The sequence below is a fragment of the Notolabrus celidotus genome, chromosome 17, assembly GCF_009762535.1.
Source record: "Notolabrus celidotus isolate fNotCel1 chromosome 17, fNotCel1.pri, whole genome shotgun sequence".
Lineage (NCBI taxonomy): Eukaryota > Metazoa > Chordata > Actinopteri > Labriformes > Labridae > Notolabrus > Notolabrus celidotus.
The window spans coordinates 23,412,965-23,440,742 of record NC_048288.1 but is presented as its reverse complement, the minus strand read 5'-3'; the positions used below and the strand labels follow the sequence as shown (position 1 = coordinate 23,440,742).

The window sequence follows — 27,778 nt, the reverse complement described above, 5'->3', positions numbered from 1 at the left end:
TCCACATCCAAATGCCTAAAATAATCTACCAACACACATCATTTGTACCTTACTGTCTACAGCTACTGTGTTCACGTTGTGTAACATAACTGTCTACTACCTGTCAGGAGTGAGACAAGACCCCTCTGCTTTGTGTCATGGTCTTGTCTCACCCTGTCGAGATTCTATTTGGCATAACCACCGGCTACCTACACTACCAGTCAAAAGTTTGGACACACCTTCAAATTCAATGGTTTTTATTTATTTTCAACATTGTAGATTAACACTGAAGACATCAAAACTATGAAATAATCTGGTTTTGCCATAATCTGGATTACAACAGTAGTCAAATAGGGCTATCCATTGTGTACTAACCCTGCCTCTGAACAATACAACTGATGGCCTCAAACACATTAAGAAGGCAAGTCATTCTACAAATGAACTCTTGACAAGGCTCATGTTAATTAGAAACCATTCCAGGAGACCACTTCATGAAGCAGACTGAGAGAATACCAAGAGTGTGCAAAGCTGTCATGAAGGCAAAAGGGGGCTACTTTACAGAATCTAAAATATAAAACATATTCTGGTTTCTTAAACACTTTTTTGTTAATCAAATAATTCTATATATGTATATGTATATGTATATGTATATGTATATATATATATTAAACATTGGTTCTGCCATTCAATTAATTTTACCTGGGTTAACTTGATGCCAGTTTTTTATACTCTTAACTGCAGAGGCATTAAAACATGTAAAAATGTTGTTGTCATTTATGTTGCACTACAAAAACTTGCAGAACATTGGAACTTGAACCCTGAAACAAATCTAACTATTTTCACAACAAGCCGATTATTCCTTTAGCAGAAGTGGGGAAAATGATAACATCAATATAACTGTCATAAAACAAAGAAGTACAGCAGAACCTTTTATTTAAGACACTGGAAAAAAACTCTTGTTCACAAATGTTGCTCCAAAGTTCACTCTAAAAATGGACCATTCAGGGGTTAATTTTCTGTTGACTGACCAATTGTTTCAGCACTAATTAGTCTCTCTTTATGTTCAAATCAGTGTATTATCCTGATAAATATGTGACCTCTGCTGTGAACTCTGTCCATGTCTGACCCTTGAATCCTTCCTGGAGCCGTCAGTGTAGTGAGCTGAACGGCTCCACTGCCCTTCAAACACACCCATCAATTCCAACCAATCACACAATCCTGTGTTTCAGTACGAGGTCAGGACTGTTTTATCTACATACCTTCAGAGTGTGTTTCCTCATTTCCTTGCTTATCCTCTTCAGACCAAGGAGATTAGATCTGGCATTTGTAACATTTGTGCAAGATTACATTTGAAGACTCAGCTTTGCTAGGGACAATCAGGGAAAGTAGAAGTTCCAAAGTACCTTATGCTATCTTCTTCGTTCAGCGTTTTATGTTTGTATCTCTGTCTGTCCATCAAGTGAGAAAAGTAAGCGTAGTAGATGTTTCTAAGATAAGCCAGTGAGCCAACATCTTGGCACAGAGTCACGACTATCAGGAGAAATAAGACAAGCCTTGATTAAAGAAATAACACCCTGCTTGTCACCTCAGCAGACACCTGGCTCGTTTTGCCTCTGCTCTACAATAAGAGGTGAAAACTGAGCAAAGTAGCAAGATAATTCATAATCAGGCTGTGTTATCACCCCATTATTCTCTTCTGTGGCTTCTACCTCACATTAACCACTAAAATTAGCATTGCAGCTATTTACGGTTTATCTGATGAGAGTTATTGTGTGGAGTAAATGTGGGCCTGACTGAAGACATGCAACAGAAATCAAATATTCACAGACACTATATAAATACTGTTTTTCGTCTCATACTGTAAGAAGCTGACAGGCATGCAATTGCATATTTTTGTTACCCTACATCTGCTCATGTAGTAGAGTATACATTTAAATCCTTCTTAAACCTAAAATAGATACCTCTGGACTCAATATTTGGAATTCACAAGATAAATCCCTAGTATTGTTGTTCATGAAAAATGCATTATTAGTAACTTAAATGAATTACTTTGTTAATTGTTTCACACTGGTGGATTAAGCTCTTAAAATATTGTTTGACAAGACACGTAATCAGCTGACTGATATCGACTGATTAAACTAAAAAGTTTGATGATTTAACATCCAATATAATTTTTAATCTAATTAACCTCTTGTTGGTATGTAGTTCCAAAATATGTTCTAAAGGATAATATGAAAGGTGTCTCTTGCAATGAACCCAAAATGAGTGCTAGAATTGGAAGCTCTCGCTCAACTTTACAGAGATTCATCATTAATTCAGTACAAGTTCCGTTTATTATTATTTAGCTCTACAGCCAAAAAATGTTTCACTTCATCAGGCAGCTGTTTTTAGTTAAAATATCCCACTTAACACAACCTGCTAAGTTTAACAGCAGAAAAAAAAGTCAAGAGTAAAAATGTGGAGCATTAGCTTCCTAATGCCAGACAATCCCCTCGGGAGGTGGGGGAGACCAAAAACAGAGGGAACACTGAGTTAATATTGGATATTAAATCAGACTTTAAATGAACAATAATGTTGCTCCAAAATTCCTGGATGCATTGAAAAACAAACAAGTTAGTTATATCAAGTTTAAAAGGAATAATATCTATGGTTTCAATTTGAAATCATTTTATACCTTTTACGATATGTACACATGTGCAATTGTAAAGGGTGAAGGATCTTTGTCTAGCTACTTTACCCTTCACAACATAATTACTACGCAATGTATTGTTGAATTAGCACAGGATATATGATATTAAAAAAATACCTTGCAAAAAGCATTAGTGCACCCTTAACAATATGCATCACCTTTCCTATGCTTGTATCAACATTATCAAGCCATTTCCTCTTGGAACTTGAGGGATCTTTATAACAAGTAAATCAGACTAAGCTCTGCAGGAAGTTACACGACTCTTGTCACACAGTTGAGCCTCAATTCATAGTAATTTAAAAAATAATTCTGTCTTCATTTGATTAAAAAATACCTGCTTGTTTTAAATGTAATTCAGGGCCTTAATTGCACATCAAAACTCTTGATGGGATGGTTATTCTATATCCCGTTGAGAGGCATCTCTTCTCGTCTCTGTGGGAGTCCGGGGTTAACAAGGTGACCTGTTGTTCGTGTCGTTTCTAATAAAGCAAACAGGCCTCAGATCAAAAAGGGGTCCAGCCCTGTTGGAATCCTATAATGTAACACAGCTTCAGACGGGTTTGTGTAGGGCAGATAAACATGGAGATTAACTTTTAAAGGGATTAATTAATCCTGATTTTTGTGTGAAAAAATAAAAGCTACTGATGTGAGTTGAGTTTAGAAGCATTTTGTGTCTTAATGCCGCATTGAGGAAACGATTGGATAAGCTGAAATAGTCTGATACTCTTTTTATCTATCCTGCCGCAGCATCAAAATACAGAGAATTTCCTTCAGACCCTGCAGCAATTAGCCTGATTCACTCTTATGTATAGGTCCTACAGTAAAAGATTCATGCCGAGTCAAGATGTAAAAAATTGGTATGAATCATCAAAGGCTGGCTCTGCTTTCAGGGAGTGATTGATGTTTCAGCTGCCTGCAACACTCACATCTCACGTCACATTCACAGAGTGAGGAAGGAAGTTGTCGCAATAAATAACACCAACACCTTTCTTCCACAGCTGACAGGTAAGATTGCCCCTTTTTCTTTGACTGACATCTTCTGAATGACGTCTCCTTTCCAGTGTCTTTTTTTTAGAACAGGAAGATGCCCTTTAAAAGCTGCCAAGGTCCCAGTCTCCGGCCCGGCAGACTCACAGTCTCTGACTCAAGTCCAAGGCAGCTACCGGATTTCCCACAGTTAAAACAACAAGTTATTAAAGGCTCTCACAGATGTTTTAGCCCTTTACACATACTTTCCATCAGTCTGTGGTCAGCAGAGGTATGTAACTAACTGCACTTTCTTAAGTAATATTGTGGTGCTTAGACTCTATTTTAGCAGGATTGCAAGCTGTGCATTTTGATCTGGTAAGACAAATATTTTACATCACATTTCACAGCATTAATTTGACTGATAAGGTAACTAGAAACTTAAACAATGTACACTATGAGTCAAACGTTTCGAAACACCTTCTCATTCAATGGTTTTCATTTATTTTAATTATTTGAAACACTGTAGATTAATATTGGAGGCATCAAAACTATGAAAGAGCATATATGGAATTATTCAATGGACAAAAAAGTGTTAAACAAACCAGAATATGTTTTATATTTTAGATTCTGTAAAGTAGCCTCCGTTTGCCTTCATTACAGCTTTTCACACTCTTGGTATTCTCTCAGTCTGCTTCATGAAGTGGTCTCCTGGAATGTTTCTAATTAACATGAGCCTTGTCAAGAGTTCATTTGGAGAATGACTTGCCTTCTTAATGTGTTTGAGACCATCAGTTGTTGTTCAGAGGTAGGGTTAGTACACAATGGATAGTCCTATTTGACTACTGTTGTAATCCATATTATGGCAAAACCAGATTATTTCCTAGTTTTGATGTCTTCAGTATTAATCTACAATGTTGAAAATAATTAAAATAAATAAAAAACATTGAATGAGAAGGTGTGTCCAAACTTTTGACTGGTAGTGTATACCTAATACATTGCATTAAAACATTTCATTATTTTTTTGCATACTAATCAGTATCATGAATCTATATATTTTTGGCCACTAGGGGGCAGAGCAGCAATCTCTGTACACAAGACTCCCATATCAACAGCTTTTCCTGTAACGTAGCAAAGCAAAACATAGCATAACGTAGCATTATGTAGGGTTATATTAAGTCACATGAAATAAAGTAACAAAACATAACGTAGAGTAATGTAAGGTAACATAATGTACGGTAATTTAATAAAATAACATAATGTAGAGTAACAGAACGTATTAGAATGCTATAAAAGGCTATGAAATACTACATATGTTAACCTCTAAACATCACCAAGAAAATTAGGAATGCTATTTTATTATCTTTATTTTTTTTTTGTATTTATTTATTATTATTATTATATGTTATTTATTTTTTTGGGGGGGGGGGGGGGGTTGATAACTTGTATATAATTTGTCAACTTGTGGTGAACAAAGAAATACTGGGAAAAAATGCAATAAAAAGTTGAATGACAAAAAAAAAAAAGAACGTATTAGAATGCAACAGAATGTAAATACACTTAAATGGAGGAGCTATGTTGACATAATTAAATGAACATTGACTTTGGTTTTCTCACCAAACTCTGTAGAACTGCGGTCCACTAGTTTAAAGCACGGCGTTTGTTTCACCTACCCCACTCAATGCAGACTCTCTCACTCTTTATACTAAGACACCTTTCATTGCTTCATTGGCCACATTTGCATGACTTAGGTGTTTGTAAGTTATTAATACAAGGCTTTGTGAAACCAGGCTGTTTCTCTGTTGTCTGCAGAGCAAGGTGAAGGCAGCACTATGTTGTGTGTTTTCAACATTTTTTACAAGATGAAACTAAAAAAGAAACATTTGATTTTCCTGGAATGTATTCTTAGATTTGAGCCTCATAATTTACCAACAACAGAAAGGTTGTTTCATTTCTTCCTGGAGAGTCGGTGCTCCGGCCCTTGATGACGTCAGTTTAAGTTGAGAGAGTTTCAGTGCTTTGGTCTTGGGCGGACATTGGGAGTGGGCTGCTGTCTAATCCACTTAGGCTTCAAAGTCCAAGCTGGTTCTCCTTTCTGGTTTCACTAACAAACTTACTCAGAAACTTTTAAGCCTAAAAAAACAAGACTGTCAAAGAGTGGCACGGATACAAAAAAGGGTTTTGCATCTGGCATGTTTAGTGAATTCTCCAGTTCTTAGAAAAACAGCAGCAGTTTTAATCGAGCTGCAAAAGAGACACGTGTGGATTCACTAAGACAAGAAACTTCCCCCCCTTTTTGTAACTTTAAAAACATGCAATCTGTCTTGTTCTTGGTTAGGCTGAACACTGCCTGGCAGACTCCCCCTGAGTATTTATGTTCCCCATAAAGCTGGGTAATTTCTGCCCACTGGATTACCCAATCCATGCTTGTAAATCCAAACACACAGCTCGCTTCATTGCTACTACAAACCCAGAGCAAGAGTAATATGTTATGTGAGCTCCATTGACCGCACCCCCCCTCCTCTCCTTTGCAGCTCCAGCAGAGGTTACTGCAGTACAACTTCCCAGCAAGCATGAGAGGTAATTTGGGGTAAAACCTCAAAAGACTTGGCCTACAGTGCAAAGTATTACAGAGCTTTTGCTACAGTGGCCGTCCAGCAACAGTTAAAAGCTTGGTTGAAGAGCAATAATAGCCTGCTCGAGCATGTTGAGACACACTTTAGCCATTAACACTCCCATTACTGGAGGCAGGAGTAGGAAAACTACATCGTCAAGCAAAGAAACCACTTAAAGGGGTGGTTAGATGTAAGTAGTAGTTTCTCTCTCCCTGCTATTGTTACATTCATAAGCCTCCATTGGTCCACTGGCTGATATGAGCTCATAAAGACAGCCCCGTCTGGAAAAACAGGGACAGCTAAAGGGAAGTAGATTTGCATAAGATGACAGAGCAGAAAAGAGCTGTGGTTATCATGTGGTGTTTATTTTCCAGGAGGGATTAAGCTGAGTAGTGAGAGTCAACCTGAGCTGGCTCTTCAGCGCGTGTTCAAACAAAGGGCCTGTTGGCAGACCTGCATGGAGACGACGAGCTGCTTTTATAGTGCCTCTTACTGTTATGTAACTTTAAAGACAAAACTCAATGGGAGGGTCTGTGAATGCACCATGTGGGAGACTTGGGTCTATTTTTCTAACCCTTCACCTGTCCGTCAGCAAAGGGTTTTCATCAGAAGAGTGTTGCTGATGATGAGTGTTTTTGGATCAATCGCCAACAAGGGAGAGCGCAGAGAATTGCACACGCTGAAGCACTCTTTCAGTCAAAACAATGCGGCGACGTTGGTATGGAAACCTCACAAAAATACAACAACAGGGAAAACAAGCTGCAGGACATGGTGGTCCAAATTGTGTGTTTGTTGTGTATTTGGCGTTTTCTGGAAATCACAGAGTTGGAGTGGAGTCATTTAAATTTATACTGCATGGTTCAGTCCAGTGTTTAAAGCTGAAGTAAAGGGCTGATACACTGTTTTGTGCTGGGAGAGTACCTCGTGGCTAAGTTGAAAATTCCTCTAAAATGGTGAAATAAAACAACCAATCATTCCCAATCCTGGCAGGGACTTGGTTCCTCAAACTCTTCTCAGATATAGGAAAAAATGTCTTTACATATAGATGCATAATGTAGCCATAAGCTACTATCTCAGCTTTAAAAAATAAATACAGAAAGCCTTAGCAATAACCATCCTAAGATAAGTATCCTGATGTACCAAGAAAAGTCTGCAAAATCAGCTCAACTTTGAATGTTTTTCATGATTAAATCATCAGCTGCCCTCATTTTAATATTTTTCAAATTTCATTTATAGCTGATCCAAAACGTCCTCCACTCCAAATGTTCATTCTGGTCAGCATACAGCAAGCCTGATTATGAGCTCTAAAAACCTGCTCTGAGGAGATTACATTTCTACAGCAGATCATTTGTGCTTTCAAACGTTGCTTTTAATTTTGAAGTTTGGAGGATAAGACCGTAGCTGTTTTCACACATGCACAAAACTCTTTAAGTCTGCAAGAAATGCTCAGGCTGGGCTGCATGTGTCAACGCAAACAGCTGAGATTTCACCCTCTCTTTACCCCTAATTTTTCTAGCTAGTTCTCAAATAAAACTTCAGCATAAAGTCAAGGTGAGTGGAGAGAACATTGCTGGAAAAATATGATCAGGTACTTTAAGACTCCATACCAAGAAAAATATAGGGATACAAGACAGATGTGTTGGAGACAATGTGGCTCAATGGAGGCAAATCCTTTTCATTTATTCTGGGACTGTCCTACACTGAGTTTATATTGGAATGACATCCACAAAACATTAGGCAAGGTGTTAGAGACTCAAGTCATTGAGACTCCATGACCTTTGAGGTTCTGTACTTGGGTCATGTTCTGTGTCTGAAAAAGGGGAGTGATACAAAGCTGCTGCAAGTGCTTTTAGCAGCCAGTAAAATAATCAATCACCAGAAGGTGGTTTAAACTAGCAGCACCCACAGTGGATCACTGGTTTGGAATAATTTTGGAAATATTTAAAATGGAGAAGTTGACTTACTCTCTGAGGATCGAACAGGACACATTTTATCAAATTTGGAATAAGTGGGTTCAATTTATAACCCCAGTGTGAGCAGATTTTTTATGACTCCACCAACAAGGTATTATCCCTCCCCCTCCTTAGAGAATAAAACATATATGTAAGCTCCCATAGTTCTTATGTAAATAGTTATATATCTGATGGTTTGTGTAAGGGATGTATGCAGGAACATTAGTGTTGATTACTGACTGAAGAGGTGAAGATCAATGTACATGTATGTCAAGAGTATAAATGGATGCATTCACCTGGAAAGATGATGGAGGACAGAAACATTTCAGGACTGAGTGGCTATCTGGCCATACTACTTCTTTCTATGCATACCCATATAAAAGACTGGAAAAGGATAACTACAAAGATCTAAATGTAGATCTAAATTTTGTGTTGTTACCCTTTCCAAATAAAAATATTATAAAAAAGTTGAGATGAGCTCAAGTGTGAACGCAGCGGGAAATAACATGATCAAAATGTAACATGAGGAAGCAAGTAGAGGTGATGCCATTTATAACATGCAATCTGTGCACACCCAGGAGAGTGACGATATGCAAAAACTGTCATGATCGGTCTCTCTTGCCAAACAACCCTCCCTTCTCTGCGATGAAACTTTGGAACAGTTCAGGTGTAGAGCTTCTAAAATTAAAAAGTATATGAGTGAATGAGGCACATGATAGGGTAACTTAATCTTTCTCTGCTAAAAAAAAACTAAACAAAAATGGCCGCAATTTTCACAACAAATAATCAGCTTTCAAAACATTTCTTCAGTCAGCAGTATAATTAGCACACTGTCTGAATGATGTTTGTAGATAATGAAAAGTACAACTTTACTTGAAGTCTGAGAAGCATCACATTTAATACACAGTCTGGTTGTCAATCTACCTTTAAAACGGCACCATCTATAATTCAAAACAACAATATGAGGAGTACATGTCAGGCCCCATCATTCCAGGAAGGATCTATGGGACATGACCTCTGTGTGCTCAATGGCCCTGATCCTCACCTTTCAGCACAGGCTGCAGGCTTTTATTCATCAGCTTTATATTTAATTCATCAGACATCCTTCTGATTGATGGCTGCTGAGATGCACTTTAATTCAACTGTGGCGCCTGCATGAGAAAACCCTGCTCTACTTTCTGCCTCCTGAGCAGCATAAACAACCCAGCCGCATTCAAATTCTGAATGCAAATGAGATGTCATCTTTCACAGAGAAACGACAGCAGATTCATGAGAAGGTGGAAATCTGATTTCAGCTTGTGAAGCACGAGCATAATGATATTTCAACTCAGGAGAAAAAGAGCTGTAGGTAAACAATGTGAGGCCTCAGACAGCAACACAAGCGGCTAGAAATTGATGTTTTCGTTCACATTTGATTTGATTATCTTATGCAGGACTGAAGGTTCCTGCTTCATCTGCATTTTCATAACACTGGAGAGAAATAGTTTGCATTAATTGACAGATAAACACGAGAGTTGTGAGGGAAGAATTTTATTTTCCTGTGCTAAATGAGTGTGGGAGCTAGGAGCAGTTTTTCACCATTTTCTGATTATTGCTCAGGGACTAAACTGAAATGATTGAGAAGGAGAGTTTTTCTTTTTAAAAAGAGATAAAGGTAACAGCATCATATATTGTTAAAAATAAAAGGTATAGCTAGACTAGAGAGGATCATTTCTTCTGCTCAGGAGGTTGTATTTTTGGTGTCTGTATTTCAGCAGGACAACAGAGGAGACTAGTGGCCCTATATTTATGGGATTTGGTGAAAGGGTAAAGTATGGGTCGAGGAAAAGACCATCTAACTTTGGATCCAATTAGACTCCAAAAAGGCAACAGTACTGATTACATTTTAACACTAGTGTCTGTATGAAAACAGAGCTGAGGTTAAAAACAAGTGAAAGTGTATTTATCGTTTATAATATTTCATTACAGTTGATTTTGATGCAAGCTACAATTATCATGATGTTATGATACTGTACCTGATAAATTGCTGACAATAATAATATCACAATACAGCGATTCTGCAATAACTGACACATTTCAAGACAATCTGAAAACAATATATCTTGATATTTGATTAATTCACATAAATTGCCCCTAAGATGATAAGAAGAAGAAGAAGAAGAAGAAGAAGAAGAAGAAGAAGAAGAAGAAGAAGAAGAAGAAGAAGAAGAAGAAGAAGAAGAAGAAGAAGAAGAAGAAGAAGAAGAAGAAGAAGAAGAAGAAGAAGAAGAAGAAGAAGAAGAAGAAGAAGAAGAAGAAGAAGAAGAAGAAGAAGAAGAAGAAGAAGAAGAAGAAGAAGAAGAAGAAGAAGAAGAAGAAGAAAAATCCTGCCTTTGATACTGTCTAAAACAGAATAAAAGAGTGTCGGGAGAACACGCTCAGATAGCATCTCCTGTAAAAGCATATCTATAAAAATAGGTTTTTAAAATAGGTTTAAAAGAAGATCTCCTTGGGAAGGTTGTTCCAGACGGTTGGGGCTCTGACAGAAAAGGCTCGGTCACCTTTGGTCCCCAGCCTTGACCGTAGGATGTTATTAGTGAGAAGTCATGAAGTAGGGACAAGGTGTGTCAAATTGGAAGTTGAAATCCATTTAGAGAGCTGTATTATTCTTTAATTGGATTATCTATATTTGTCATCATGTTTTGCTATTTATATACAGATAAGACACTGAAACAGAGCTTGATTCTTAAAAGTGAGACTTCACGTTCTTCACCTTCTCCCAGCACCAATTATTGACCTGAAATGAACATATTTAGTCTGTCCTTTACTGAATGAAGTAAAACACTTACAAATAAAAAGACGAGAGATGAAAACAAATACCAGATTACACAGGGGAGGAGGATAAAGATTAAATGCTAGAGATAAACAGAAGAAAATGATGCAAGTGCAGCTGCAACAAACTTAATAACACACTCTTAGAATGATAAATTCCCATGGCACATACCAAACACACACACACACACACACACACTCATATATCCATATTTGGTTTCAAAGGTCAAGACACGAGCTGCCGGTGTTGAAGTTCAGAGTAATGAATCAACACTTTGAAACCTTCACACACACACACACACACACACACACACACACACACACACACACACACACACACACACACACACACACACACACACACACACACACACACACACACACACACACACACACACAGATTTCATATCAGCTGGTCAACAAAGTGAAGAAATCTCTCTCTGAAGCTCCCTCAGCATATGAAACGTTTTGTAGTATCTCTGCTTTCTTGACAGTGAAAACGCAGCAGTCTTCAAAGTTGAAAGTTGTGTTTACAGAGGCTTTACGCAACCGATTCACACCTGCCAGCAGCTGGAGGAGCTCTCTGTGGGATATGTGCAATGTTTTTTAAGGCTGATAGTCACACACATGTTCTTGGATCAAAGCTATAACGACAGCGCAGATGTGAGGAGGTGGACGACCTTGGCCTCAGCCTGAAAGCGAGTGGAGGAGGGGGCGGGCACTCATATATAACAGCAGTAGCTTTAATGTTTCTACAGTCTCCTCACTCTGTGTGAAAATCCTTTAAGCAGGCCTCAGCTTTGATGGGAATCAGCCAGCACTTAGACAGTGAGAGACTGTCTAAGGAGTTTTATTAAAGGCATATTATATTACAACTTGAGACAGGAAGAAGACTCTGACTGAGACTATTATTATAGCCCTGAGTGTGTGCATCACAATCACAAGACTATATTTCCGTAAGTCTGCATGTGTACAGAAGAATTTCCTACTCAGTTGTAATTCCACTGGTGTCTGTCAGATGTTTGCATATGTTTTATATGTGGAAGAAGGAAATATGATAAAACAAAGTTACAGCTCCTCAAGAGATCACAAAACACAGCTTCCTCCATGTTAACAGATGGGTCAAACTTAAAAAATGAAAAGACATGCCAAAGAAACTTTTCTCAAACATGGTTTCTGTCATTATTGTTGGTTCTTATCATGCTGATTGATGTACAACTCACCACTTTACAGAGAAGTATAGTTTTAAATAGTTATTTGATGACAGAAAAAGTACGACAACAAATGTTGGTATGACAAAGAAAAATGATAACAAGCTAAAAATACATTATTGATAACAAAAATTCTGACAGGCGTACATTTAGTTTATGTTAACCAGATTAAACAAAAATGACATTAAAAACAAATTATATTTTGCCCCAATGGAGTGCAATCTTTTATCTGGAGTTTGACAAAACCAAAACCAGAAGCACTTGCTGTTAATCCATCAATCACTAATTATCAGCGTAATTTTTTTTATATGTATCTTTTAACATTATCATAACATTAATTTTTTTAAAAAAAATGTATTTCTTTCACGTCTATAAAATTCCGTTTTATTTAATGCAGGGGTTCTCAAACTTTTTGGAGCCAGGGACCCCTTCCAGGTGAGAAAATTTTCCAAGAACCCCCTTAATTACAATTATAAGCACATGCTTACTACCATTTCACTCTTAGATGCCCTTGGAACTATTTGATTTGTAAAACGTATCAATGTAAATACTTCAGACCTGTACCATAGTGATAAACAGATAACACGTCAATTTGAATCATGTAAACACCGCTTGGCTACTTTATAACAGAGGGTCATTTCATTCCTTGTGGACTCAACATGACAGCATTAATACTTTTCAAGCAATTGATCTTAAACGCTCTCAGAAACAGTAGCAAGACTGGCATATATATGTATTCTAATTATTTCACGGACCCCCACGCTATGGTACACAGACACCCAGGGGTCCCAGGACCCCACTTTGAGAACCACCGCTTTAATGCAGGAAACAGCGCTGTGGCAGCAGACAGCATCTGTGCTGGTGGGGAATACAGTGGTACATCAATCAATATCCATTATTTCTCAGGGTGCCTCTTTATCTTGGTGCCCTCCACTTTAACCCTGCTGTGTACAGCACTGAAACATTGCCAATGTTTATGTTTTTTTCTAAGAGAGATTTCTTCCTCTTGCTTGCTCAGACTTCCAGGACAATAGTCTGGTTTGTCCGGCTCGTCTGGCAGAGGCTCTTAAAGTCTATGACGGAAACCAAAAGTTTTTGTGATTAAGCTCCATTGTTTCTATTCTGGAGATATCTGCATGTGATGTAACACTGTTTACATTTGACAGGGTACCCAGAGAAAGGGACAGAAATGCTTCAAAAAAACAATCAACGAAAATGAAGTGCAGTGTCTGCTTGTTAACTACAGGCAGAGGCTCCCTCAGTGGATGCTGATAAACAAGGAGAGATGAATAAGGATGGTTTTATGCAGCTTGAATTATGCAAATCAAAAATGGTGCTGTTAAGACTTTCTGTGTGATAAATACAAGATCAGTCTCATGAATTCAGAGGTGTAAGAAAACTGAAAATTATGTTGAATATATTTGCCAACATTTAAACAGTTATTTCCAAAAGATGTCTCCAGGGAGCCGCCGTCTTCCAAACATCTTGTAGAGTCTGGGTAGAGCATGCTTGAGTAGGTGCGAGGCATTCCTCAGAGGCCTACGTTCATGTGACGTGAACTACTCGGACAGCTCTGTGAAAGCCCACAGCGGACATGTCAGCCATTCCTAGAGGATTCCTTTTCATGCCAGCTTCCCGTCTGACCGGCAGAAAATCCGGGTAGCTCCATTTCAAATAGCTGGAGAGTGGAAAACGCTGACTGAGACCTCCCTGTGTAACCCGTCAGATCCGATGGCCCTCAGAGGCATCACTAGAAAGCCCTGCTCACCTTTCACAACCTCAAGACCACATGACTCAACAAGTTGTTTTGCCGACAGAGCGGAACATAAAAAAATTCAGGTGAAAAAAGCACTAAGAGCCAGGTCCATGTTCATAATGGAGCCTAATGGGTTGAACACCATCTGCTCTGCTGTTTGCTGTAATGTCGCTCAAAGCTCATATGAGGTCACCATGCAACGAAGGGGACCTGACACTTAAGAGACCTATTCTTATCATGTTTCTGTACACACAGGTGCCGGTTTAAAGAAAGGTAAAACAATCAGGGAAACTTCCAAATACAGGTGCATTTGACATCCTGAGCTGTCCAAACATGACATCATTCTGAGAAAAATAACAGGTAAGAAAGTCTTCCAGGGTTTAATTATTCTAAGTTGTAAATATCATACCAGAAAAAAATTTCATGGTGGCTGAAAATATATTATCACAATATATATGTTATATTATTGATGTTTTGTTGAAGGTGCCTTATGCAATTTTCAAAACATATTGTATACTGGTAGTTAAGTGCAATTTCTCCACTTACAACACTTAGAAAAAAACATTTTTCAAAAGGCTTTTATTTAACTTTTTACTTTGTTTACCAACGATTAATCACAATGTGGAATAATTTACCAGTTACTATTATTGAAGCACCCAGTAAAGCCAGTTTTTAAACAACTCTTAAAGGAAAACCTTAACCCTAACATTAATGAATCTTAGTGAACACTTAGTATAAGCCTTAATTTGATGTTATGTTGGTGGTGGTATTTCCTGTTTTTCTATTTTATATCTATATAGCATTCACAGTTTTTCTTTGTTATGTTTGAAGCATTTTCAGTTGATGTATTTCCTGCTGTGCCTTTTTTGTTTTGTTTATATTTGTAGCTTTTTTACTGTTCTTGTGTTTCATGTTTGTAGTATTTACTGTTCTTGTGTTTCATGTTTGTAGTATTTTCTGTTTGTTGTATTTCATGTATATTTTGTATGTTATGTTTGTTTTATTTGGACCCCAGGAAGAGTAGCTGCTGCATTAGTGGCAAGGCAAGGAAAGGAAAGGAAAGGAAAGGACTCAACCAAACTTCTACTGTGAAATAAAAACATATTAGACCCAATTCCGTGACTCCGTGTTAATATCTTAATATATGCTATAATTTATTGTCCCAAGATGTAAAACAAAGTAGGACTCCTTGAACTTCTTCAACCCTTTAAAACTACATTTGATTAGATGTTGCCAAACTAGCCAGTTGACACAACCAAGCAGCAACTTCACATGTTGAAAAGTAAAGCCAATATAAAAAGGACAAAAAGAAGAAGAAAGCAGCCACTAAAGTGTCCACTTGAGGCTGGTTCCAAAAGCCATGGACATCAAGTCAACACCCATGTAAAAAATACTCACTTTGAGGCCGAATTAAACAGATTTACAACCTGGTTCAAAAAATGTTTTTGGTTTCAACAGCTCATCTCTTTAATCGCACACACTCTATGTTTTCTTACAGCTAGAAGATATCGAGAGAAAGAGTTATGAGTAGTATAATTAGGGGATGAGTTGACACCCCTAATTTCTACGCTGACTGAAAGTTAGTTTGAGATGGCATTTCAAATATGGTGACTGCCAACATTTGGCTTCAAAATACCTCTTCAGAAACCACTGTGTGACATCTCAGAGACTGTCAGTGTTTACATCATCCATTGACATAACCCACAAAACCAAATTTGGCTGTTATATTGGCCAATATAATTTGATTAACAGAATGTATTGTATTACTGATACTTAGAATTAGATCTTAATTGAAACTGAACTTTGTGCTCCAGTTTGTTGACCCTGTAGTTATTTTTGCCAAGTTAGAGAGAAATTCTTAATTTCCTTGCTTTAACTAAAACTGAAAGTCTGATGTAACTGTTCAATCATATTTAGCTATTAAGTATGTCCCTTCAATTTCACATTAATATGTTTTAGGGAAATGAAGATTGAATTAATAACTTCAAGGACACAAGTGACTGAATTAAAATGATTCAATAAGTATAGGATGCACATGAGTCAGCAATTTGAGGCCATAAACACAACAATTAACAGGAATTAGTAATGTAATTATCTGTCTACAGGGCACACAGAGGGCATGTTGACTGTAAAAACAAGATATTACAAGACTCTGCCTTTAAACTTTTACAAGTGGAACTCAACAACAGGAAAATTACAGCCTTCTCCTCTTCTCCCTCCCCTCTCTTCACCCTCCATAAAGTTTATTTGCCAGCTGCAGCTACCACACTTACTCTCAAATGAACTCCTGGAATGCACTCAATATCACAAGCTGATGATAACAGTGCAAGGGCTGGACATTTCCTTAAAAGCTATTGGAAAGCTTGGGGTTAGTAATAGCTTCCTTGTCTGGATGTTGGCGGATGAGTAATCAGCACCTTAAAAACTCCCTCATGTTTGTGCTATGATAATGCTGCTAGCTTCTGTTTTGTATAAACAAGCCTCCTCCATGCTTGAGAAAAAGCAGCATGTAAACATTAGGAAGTGTTCAGGTCCTAAGTAAGACCAGTAGCTCTTCTCTTTGTGTGTTAACAAACACAGAAGACAACAGTGAGCTCATGTGAACCACTGAGTGATAACATTAAATTGCGATGTCACTCTCAACAGCCCCGCTGACTGAGAGCTGTGTCGTAAAACTGAACACCGACAGCTGTAAACAAACAGATGAAAACAGCATGCTACCGCTAATGTTATCGGGCAGGTTGGGTCAGAGACGCCCTGGCTGTAAAATACACAGGAAAATGACACATCGCTGTTAAATCATTCACACGTCCAGAGAAGGTGGAGCTGCACACCTCTATTATTATTTGAAAGGCAAGTTCTGCTGGTATAACCTTTAATCAACAGTCACACAGGTGAAAGAAGTGACACACCTGCATTGCAACAAACATGAAGATGTATCCACAATAAGAACATCAAGTCATGCCCTATTTTATTTTACTAAATCAGGCTGCAACTAAGCATTTACTCCTTGTTTATCACAAAGTTGTTAAAATGCCAGAAAACAAGGAAATATTTTGGTGTCAATGTTGCTCCAAGTCCAAAGACGGCCTTTTGCAAATGTCTTGTTCTTTCAACAACACAAAGGAGGAGATGACGATTTAATGTCATGATGAAAATTTAATGTCATAGAAGAGTGAACCAACGACAAAATGTTCACATCCAAGAAACTAGAACCAGATAACGTTTTACAGATAATTTCAGAGGTACACATTTTCTTGTTTTCAATGAGGTTCCAAAGACTGTATAACGAAATGGACATCACAACTGCTCCCCAACAGTGAAGCCATCGAAGTTAGCGCTCCCCCTGGTAACTGGCTGTAATATAGGTCTAAAAGCCTACCTCCTCCATTATACCAAATGGGATATGGGTCAAACTAGAAAATTAAAATGCACGCCAAATATTATTTCCTAAACATGGTTTTGGTCCTCAAAGTTACATTTCATCATGCTAATGTATGTGGGAGTGCGTTTTCTTCAGGATTTTAGTTTTAATAAACAATTTTCTGTTAAAAAGAGGGGATGTGGGCACGGACTTGGCCCGAAGATGGCCTGGGTTCGAATCCAGCCTGCGGCTTCTTTCCCACATGTCATTTCCCCTACTCTCTCCCATTTTCCTACGTAATTCACTGTCCGCTCCTCTATAAAATAAAGGTGTATATGCCCAAAAAATATAATATAATTTTTTTAAAAAGAGGGGATGTGAGGAAATGTAGGTTCCTGCATCATTCTTTAGTGGATTAGCAGTGTAGAAGAGGATCAGAGAGAGAAAACGTAACAAACACTGACACAAAAGGCCTTGAACTTTCCATAACAGAGAGTATCTGCATCAAATCAACACACAATCTGTTCTGCTGTGGACTGTGCCAAGCTGAGGGATCTTTAATTTTGTATTGGTAAGTTGAATGTGTGCTCTGGTTAGCATAAAGGGACGTGGCATCAGTCCTGCAGCTCAACCAGCCAGATCCTGTCTCTACAGGTCTTGGCTCCAATGCAATGTACCAGGGTCCACTTCACTTTTCTTTTTTTACAATGGGAGGAGGTGGAGGTGCATCGTCTATATTTATATCCTGTCAATGGTCAGTTCACACACTGACTTATTTTGGGACTAAAATCATAGGTGGTGCCTCTGGTCGGTCGTGTCACTTTCAGCTGCCTGACTTAAAAAAGAACCACCACATTTCAAGTTTTACACTAATTATTAAACTGACCTCAAATCAATGCTAGAAGTCATGAAGAGGCTTTGGGGAAACCAAGAATGTCCATGCACATTTTTGTGCCATCAAAAATTGAGATTTAAATGAATGGGATTAGTTAAAACTTTGACCTGTTGGTACTGATATAGAACAAGCAGTCAGGGTTCATCCTCTGGGCACCATGAGTATTGGAAAAAAAATCTATGGCAATTTGTGTCACATTTCTTGAGATATTTTACAAACAGGCAACAATCTTAACGTCTAAGAACGGCTTAATCTTGCTTTTAGGCATCCCTAAAGCCTGTAGGGTTCATCCTCTGGTGACCATGAATGTCTGAACTATGAGCCATGTCAATCAGTCGAATAGTCTCTAAGATATTTCAGTCTGAACCAAACTGGTGGACAGACCACTAAATAGATAGAGCTAGACTTCTGGGATTTCTGCTCATGTTGCTAAAAATAACTCAAAATCAATGATGTCATCCATATATCTTTTCTTTTGTATTCTAGGAATGACTGGATGTGAGTGCGCCTCATAGTGAAGCTTTAAGCTCTGAGCAACAGACAGGCAGGACCACCGCTGGCAGAGTGACCATGTCAACAGGTGAATCAAAGCTAACTGTCCCTGCTCTGTGTTTCCTCTGCAGGGGAAATCTGAGTGGATGTCATTCCTCGCAGGGCAGCTGTCGCCCCAACAAACATGTCTGCACTGCTGGATTATTATAGAGTGTAAGTCATTAGGAGAATCCCCTCAGGACAGGCAGCACTTAATGCAAGCCACAACTTGACATGAGCTTCTGAGGGGCAGTACTCTGTGCTGAGGGCATGTTTACACAGTTTAATGGCTCATCTTTATGAGACATTAAATGTCAGAAACTACTGGAGGTTTACTGCTGACATACATCATGGACACAGAGAGGTGTTGATTTCTGGTTACCTTTTCTTTTACAGTCATGATGTTATCCTAATGTGAGGTATGCCTCTGATTTAAACTGAATTCCATAAGAAATGTGTTCAACTGAATCCTTTGAGTTAACAGACTTCAATCTTTCAGGTTTTGCTGTGTAACTGTGTTTTCCATAACTTTGAATTGATGATTTTGCTAACCTTCCATATAAAGATGTTACTTTGTGCTTTTGTAACAGTAATTCTGCTTCAAATTTTTTTATTTTTAGACACAATTTTCAAAAAATAATGGACACCTTGATCTACAATAAAAAGAATGAGTTGCAAGATTAGAACCCTACATAAGAAATGTATCAGATTATTCACAGACCATCTCTATTAAGGGAAAATAAGTAATCCTCTGTGCCTCAAGCTACATTTTATGCATAAAAAAAAACAATATTCAGTGAAGGAAAGCTGTGAAGATATATTTCACGCTCACTTAAATGATAAAAGATGAGATGTGTCAAGATCCTGACAGCTTTCTGTTTCCCCTCTAGTGAGCAAATTAATGAGGGTAGCCCTGAGTATCGTCACATAATTATATCATTAACAGTAATCCTGTAATTAATACGTTGTAGGAACCTTTTTCCCAGCATTTGAACTTGTCATAGCAGGAAAAACACAGGTGTTGCTAAAGACATAAACCTTGGATGACAGCCTAAAACTAAAGCAGCTACTTGGAATTCAGTTGTTCCATCATCATTTTTAGACCTGTGTTTTTCAGTCTCTTGCTTTATGTATCATGTGCAGGTTTCTCCATCCTGACACATGGATGCAAACACTAACACATGCATGATATTTCAGTTATCATACACATGCAGGAAATAACACCTTCTCCTTACATTACACCTCACATATTCATCTGTGCTTGTGATTTAACATCTTGACAAATTAATGCAGACTCCCCCGACCCCAGGCTGCCTCATTTTCATCTCTTTGTGAGCAGATGGAGACAGCTCCTCAAAATAGAAGATGGAGCAATTACTGGAATGAGTTCTGTGCTGCGGGTGCACCGCAGTGTGGGGAAGGGCGTGGATTCACTTCAGGGGGTCTGCCATGCTGCAATACTGAGCCAGAATCACAATGGAGGGAGTGATAATGTTCAGTCAGGGCTGGACTGTGTCTCTGGTGGATGTAATACTACGTGCTGTTCTATTTGTTAGAAGAGTACGCTTTAAACAAGGACTTTTTCCAAATTCTCACAGTGTTGGTCTACTCATTAAAACTGAGACAAGATATTTAAATTGTACAACTTTAGCCTACTTTCTGTGCACGTTTTCTAATATTTTGTATATCAGATATGGAGGTGCGCTCTTAGTCGAATTAACTATTAAACAGTGTGACTCTCACTAGTTTGCACCAGAATTACGAGTGGATCAACTAATCATCGATATTCTTATTACCGTCAGCCTGAAATGCCAGTTATATGTTGTGTTTAATCTGTAGCGCAGCAACCCACCACTAGCTGGGGCTGTGGCTCCAATAAATGCCTACTGCTATAACACTCTATGACCCAGATGTAAACAAGCACAGATGACAGATGGCGTCTCATAGCACAACACAGCTTAGCCGTATTTTGATTAAAAAAAAGGAGATAAAGTGTATGTAGGCTGCACATGGTTAAACAAGCATGTAACCAATTAAATGTAGCTCTAGTGAAAGTTCAGACATGAAGACTATCAAAGCAATCACGGGAGTTGTTTAACTCTCCTCTCCCTCGTTCGATGCCTCACCCACTTCCAGCTGCACGCTCCGGAGCTGCCATTGGTTAATCAGCGGCGGCTGTCATCCAATAGCTCAGTGGTACGCCCTTATCACCACTATCAACTTTCTGCTGTCTTTTTAAATGTGTCTCTCTCTCCAGCTAGTTCCTTCTTGCATTGATGGTGCATACCCCTCCACCTCCCCATCTCCACCTGGTCTCCGCAAGTCTTCAATTCCTGGAATTCATCAACCACCACCACCAGTGTCTGGACTCTAGGGGGATTTCTTCTGCTGCTAAATTCACACATCCTATGCTCATAAAAATGATCCCCATAGAGTCCTTACGCCAAAGATTTCATTAAGTTGTAATAAATAACATTTAATCTTCAAATTGTGTCTCCTGATTGAACTGGAGTAGTACATAACAAGCACAGACATGTGGAGCTAGCTCTGCTAACTGTAGCCACACTCAGCAATTTGACAATGGCTGTTTTCGAAACGGCCTGCTACATACTACCTACGGATGTAGTAGGCAGTAGGTACTGGCGTTTGGATTTAGTATGTAGTATGACTGTTCTGTTGGATCTGTTATGCAGTATGCTTGGCCAGACATCACTGAATTTCTGGTTTAGGAAAGCGGAAGTAAACAACGGCCAAGCCGATAGCGAAACTGCTTCTTCAGCATCCACTTATGATTTAAAAAGTTAAGAAGTGGTTTATATGGAATGTAATAATTTTCACAGCACCTGAAAACTGAGTTCCCTCCGTCAAAAAAGAAGAGAAAAGAAGAAGTGAAAATTTAGCACTGTGCATTGTGGGAAACAGTACGTGAGGGAGACTGGTCTGATGCATACTGTGAAATTTTCCTGAATCAGTACGACACCAGGGTAGTTTTGGCATACTGCAGATTTTGCTCTTGTTCACATACTAAATACTACATACTGAATTTAGGCTAAAACAGTGCGTACTGCTACTATATTAAGCAGTTTCAAAATCAGTCTCTATCTACCTTCAGACATAGTTATGTGTTTACCCTTGTTTAAAAACTTGTGCTCAATTTTGACTGTTGTCTGAGTATGTTCTTACCTCTAGACTAGTCTGAGTCTCAATTTCCATTTAAGCAAATAGGAATGTATGGATTCAGGACTTCCCAAATAGGAGCAGCATTAAAGAAGCCTCATTAATAGTTAGCAGCTGCTGTTTGAAATAGATCTACGGACATACAAGACTCTAGGTAAGGTTATGGCATTGTTAGACTTTAAGAGAGTTTTTGGAATATTAATTCATTATTAATTTAAGAAACAATAACATCCTCAGAAAGTAAACTTCATACTGAATCTATTGTAAAAAATATGTGCATCATGTTTTTGTGTTCAGATTTAAATGAGGTATGATTCTGAGAAGGAATGCAAATCTTTTGCTCAATTTACATGACTCAGGCATTGATACGTGCGAAAAAGCATCCATGAGCTACGTGTCAGTCTATTCATTGGCTTCAGCTGCTGATGGTGATAAAAAGTGGGCTAAAGAAACTAAGAACTGCAACTTACAAGCATCAGCATGTCCCTTTACCTTTTACCTCCTTTCACCTTTTAAAGATGCTAAAGTGCATCTAGAGTCTGATCTCGACCTGTTCTGAACATCAGAAAAGGTCAGAAATGAAAGTTTTCACAATCATGTCCCAACAGACTCATGTTGTGAGTCACTACTTTGTCTGTGTAAAAGTTTGCCTTAATGTCGCCATCCTGGGAAGGAATAAATGACTCAATAAGACATTTCATGCAACCAGTCTGAAATCAAGAACTTGTAAACGTGTGGTACGTGCAGAGTTCATAGTAAGTTCAGTTCAAAAGAGAGCAACATTTCAACACTTGGTGCAACCCATTTGGTCAAACCAACAATTAAGTTACAGTAAATTAATTTATTGTGCAATCTCCCACTGTGGTGTGGCTTCAAAGGAATTTTTCCATCAATTTATCTCACACAAACATCTCACTCCGCTCTGTTATCCAAGCACAACAGCACTGCCCAGGAACATCCACGCTCTGTGTTGAGTCAAGTGTTGTAAACGGACTTAAAGGGCGATGCATTCATTCAGTTTAAAAATGTAAAACTGTTCCCGCCTGCAGGTCTGCTGAGAAAACAATCCCATGTGCTGCTGACCATGATGTGACTGCAGCTGGTGTTTATTTTAATGCCTGAGATGAATAACAGATATGCCGGTGTGTATCTGAACTTTCACCCACTGGCTTATTTACTGAGTATTCATGTACATTTCAAGCCTGCTGCTCAGACACACCCAGGTCTGCTGCAGAGGGAGGAGCCATCCAACATGAAGGCATCAAAACAGACAAGAGTGCTCAGAAAAATGTCTGTGCTTTCTGATGGATGATTTCTGAACTACTAGCCTACAGAAACTCTTTATGATCTCACCTTTCTATCAGCACAAGGATGGCTTCAAAGGTTAATGGCATTATGTTTTTAAGCTGCTAGAGCAGCCTCATGAACGTTTGGCAGGAGTTGTTGGCTCAGCTTGTCCCTGCAGAGATTGTATCACACGGGTTCATTTTGTTTGTCTGAGTCTGGATCAAACATGCACAAACAACCAAAAGCTGGCAGCTGTGGCACATTTGACGCTTGTTGTTCGCCCCTTGAAATACGTCTGTTCAAGGTGGAATTTGTGAAATACAGTAAAAGGGTGAGCTCTACAAGGTGAGCATTTACTTCAAAGACTCAGGTGTTATGCGAGCAAGTAATGAGCTTTCACTTGAGTGAATGAATACATCAATAATAGGCTTTAGTTTGACCTTTAATGGACTTGTGCTAAGCTAGTTATGCTCAGTTTTAATCACTTTATCAGTTGTTAGTCAAAAGTGTGCAGCAATGTGCAGCACTTAAGGCCACTTGAGGTGTCATATCACATCATTTTGTATCATATGGTATTGTATAGTATGGTATCAATTATATCCTATTATATTGCATTGCATCGTATCGTATTGTACTGTATCGTATCATAAGTAGAAAATCACTAGTAGAAAATACTAATGGAGAGAGTAAAATTCAATGAAAATATTTAATTGATAATTGCTAGTAAATGTTACTTGAGTTATTCTTTTTGGAAAACGAATAAAATGCAAGTACAATTTACTTCAGAATTCCCCTTGTAAAATTTACTTGGAATTTCTAAGTGAAAAAACTTTTCTTGTTTTTTTAGCAAGTAAATATCACTCCAATTTTTTTCAGTGTATGGTGTTTTGATGTATTGTATCATATCTTATTGTATTGAAATGTATCTTATTGTACTGTATTATATCACGTTGTAATATAACCTTTCATATTGACTCTAATTATATTGTACTGTAACATTCCAAAAATGTTAAACACTGGTAGATACTTTTAGTCTTTTATCAAGCAAAGTTGTGTGAGAAAAAAAGAGGTGTTGCAGCTTCACGACTGTAAGTAATTGCTGTTTTTCTTGTGTTAAATTAGTATTTGTATTTCTCAATATTCTTTAAAGAAAATAGGTAATTTGCTGACTTCAAGTTGGGCAGTTTCCTGAGGTATTGTAAACTTCTTTTTCTCATATCAAAGAATTTATCAGCTTATTCAACAATAATGAAAATAAGACTTGCAGCCCTTTGGAGCTTTAGATTGGGAATGTATCAGGATCCAAATTTTTTTTAGTAACAACAGTTGTAAAATATGAGCAAATATGTTTTTTTCCTGTGATTTGTTAGAAGAACTTGAAAACTTTTTAATTTTGGGTGGTCGTTTGGACTTGTGCAGTATGAAGACATCAACTTTGGACCCCAAGTCTCCTTTTGGCCAGTTTGGGCTTTTTCCTGACATTTTTCAGTCAAACAATAACCCATAATGACAGAAAGCTGACAGAATAAGAAAAAGACTGGACTAAAATGATTCTGCAAAATAAATGGATCCCAGGCATTCTGTATTAAAAGCAATGATTAAATGTGTTGCCAATTTATGTTTGGCACAATGTGGAGCTAAGTCCAACATGCTGATCATGAATTGTATTAGCTTACATAATTTAGTATACCTACTTCCTAAAATGACATGAGCTAACATCAGAAAAGAATTACTATTGACACTGTGAAATGGATTTTTACAGCAACCAGCCCTACGTAACTTATGACTGTTGGAGTAGAGGCAGAGTGGAATCATGTAGATGGGTAATCAATGGGTGGAAAAACACCAGGGTAGGTTGTGCGTTTGTGTTTGTTATTTCCACCATGAATGAAGTTTAATGGCATAGAGGTCAGGATGCAGCAGCACACTGAGGACTGTGTGTGTGTTCCAGAGATAACCTTCAACTTAAATTCTCAGCCTTATCTGGAGCTTTCGGGTGCAGCTGACGCCCACTTCTCCACAGCTGCTGAGACTTTCAGATGTCTCTTTCCTCTTTAACAATTATTCAACAATTCTTGGGTGTAATTTTTTGTTTCACGTCTTATATTCTTCACATGGAGCACTTTTTTTCTTTATGCAGTGAAACCACGAGCTGAAACTGTGCTGCTTTCTATGTCTTTGATCCTGATATTAAAACAACGACGAGGTTATTTATGGGAGAGAAGGCAGAGAGCAAGGCCACTGGCTTACTTTGTGTGATGTGTTGTCTCACAAGGAGAAAACAGCCGAGCCAAAAAAAAAGCTGCAGATGTGGGATCGACAAGGGCTTGTGCCTCTCTATAATATTAAATCAGAATGAAATACGGTGCAAAAAAATTCTGCTACAAGCACAGAAACATCCAGCTGCTGCGAATGCATTTGAAAGGAGCTGTGTTTGTTTTTTTGCAGTCAGAATTAAAAGTCTCAGAAATATGACATGCTTTGGATTGCTTTTTTTGGTCTGGTTTCATATATTAATTAAACTACAGCAAAAGCTGTGAGTTTCATTATCAGTTGGTGGGTTGAGAGATCTTTGAGCTAAAGCTGTTATTATAACCCACTAAGAATTTATTTAATTTACAATCAAAATCCAACATGCCCTTGTTTAAGACTAGTTAAGAATAGTTCATATTTGCAAACTTTTTTTGTTGTGGTAGCAAACTGGTTTGGTTTTCTTTTCATTTCAAGTTTTTATCTTGATAAAGTGAAGGAACCTGTCTTGAATTGCACACGCCACAGTCCCTGCGTGCAATCCTGAGCTACACAGTCAAGAGTGCATCATAAAGTCCCAGGTTAGGTGTCAAGATCCTGCACATAAATCCTCCACGTACACAAAGCAGTGAGGAGGACCAGCAGTGGTGAAAACACGGATCTAGACGGAAAACTACGGTGGCCCTGAAGGACAAAACAAATTTACAAAAGATTAAATTTACATTTAAGGAAATAAATTTACAAAAGATGAAACACTTTTACAAAGTTGGAGACAAATTTACATTTTGGAAAAAAAATTTACATTTCATAAAACAAAATGACATCAGCAAAACACTTCTACCAAGGCCAAAACAAATTTACATTTAAGGAAACAAATTTACAAAAGATGAAACACTTTTACAAAGTTGGAGACAATTTTACAAACAACGGAACACTTTTACCGTTAAGTCTGACTCCTTTTAGCCAGACTCAGTGGCGGTTCTGGGGAGGGGCCAACAGGGGGCAGTGCCCCTGTCAAACTGAACCTGGACCCCCCATTGCATTTTGATATAGTACAGTAGTATATATGTCTAGTATATAGGGATGCACTGATGTTTTTCCAGTTTGTTCTCAGCCGGTCCTTGCCTTTCTCAGTCTCTTTTGTAAGGGTTGAATGTGTCCCTCTGACAACGCCCTTGGCCCTAGCCTGGCCCCCCCAGTAAAATTGGTTTAGATCTGCCACTGGCCTGACTCCGTTTAGCCTGAGGCTATGTGGTCTGAGGCCGTTTCAACTGAATTCTGACACGTGATGAAGGTTTTGCGGAGATATGACGGAGCTTTTCTGGAGACATGATGCTTTTTCAACTGAGGTCTGACACCTCTCTCTGAGACTTGAGGATGTCCTAATATGTAAACCATGTCGCTTGGTTTGGTTTCTCTCCATCAAAACAAACTAAATGACCCCTCACTCCATCACTTCAGGATCACTTCCGGAATTTGGTACATTCCCGTTCCATAAAAATGAATGTTAATTTGTTTCAGAAATGGTAAAAGTGTTTCATCTTTGGTAAAATTTGTTTTCTTAAATGTAAATTTGTTTTGGCCTTGGTAAAAGTGTTTTGGTGATGTCATTTTGTTATACAATGTTACAATGTTACAATGTAATTTAGCAGACGCTTTTATCCAAAGCGACGTACATACGAGAACAAGAACAACACAAGCAAAGATCTAGACAAGAGGAAACAAGATCAGTACGAGTAACAAAGTGCTTCAAGTCAATTTGGGTGCAGGTACTGCCAAGCAGTGTAAAGGCAATGCATAAAAAGTAAGTAAGGAATTTTTGATTTTTTTTAATTTTTTAATTTTTTAATGATAAAATAAGGAACATCTACAATGAAGCAACCAAACCATTTAAGAGCTTCCATTATCATCATCAACAATTAACCTCACCACAATAATGACCAAAGTACCAAGTGCTGGGTCACTCAAGACCTGAACACAGATTCCCAGAGTAGAGCAGGACAGTGCGAGTCAACTGTAGCTGGACGACATGATCTGCCACTGGGGACAACAGTGGAGAACAGTCTAGCTAAGTGCATAGTGCTTCCTAAAGAGCTGAGTCTTTAGCTGTCTTTTGAAAGTAGAGAGGGACTCTGCAGATCGAATGGAGTTGGTCATTCATTCAACCATTTAGGGACAACAGAAGAGAAGAGAATGTAAAAATGTTTTCCAAAATGTAAATTTGTCTCCAACTTTGTAGAAGTGTTTCATCTTTTGTAAATTTGTTTTGTCCTTCAGGGCCACCGTAGAAAAACA

General features: G+C 38.2%; 1 protein-coding gene across 3 annotated transcripts in view; it reads right to left on the bottom strand.

Moving 5' to 3' along the window:
- The window catches only part of nrbp2b (nuclear receptor binding protein 2b), a 49,338-nt gene that overhangs the window by 20,546 nt on the left and 1,014 nt on the right, over nt 1-27,778 (bottom strand). The gene's annotated exons all lie outside the window — the stretch shown is intronic.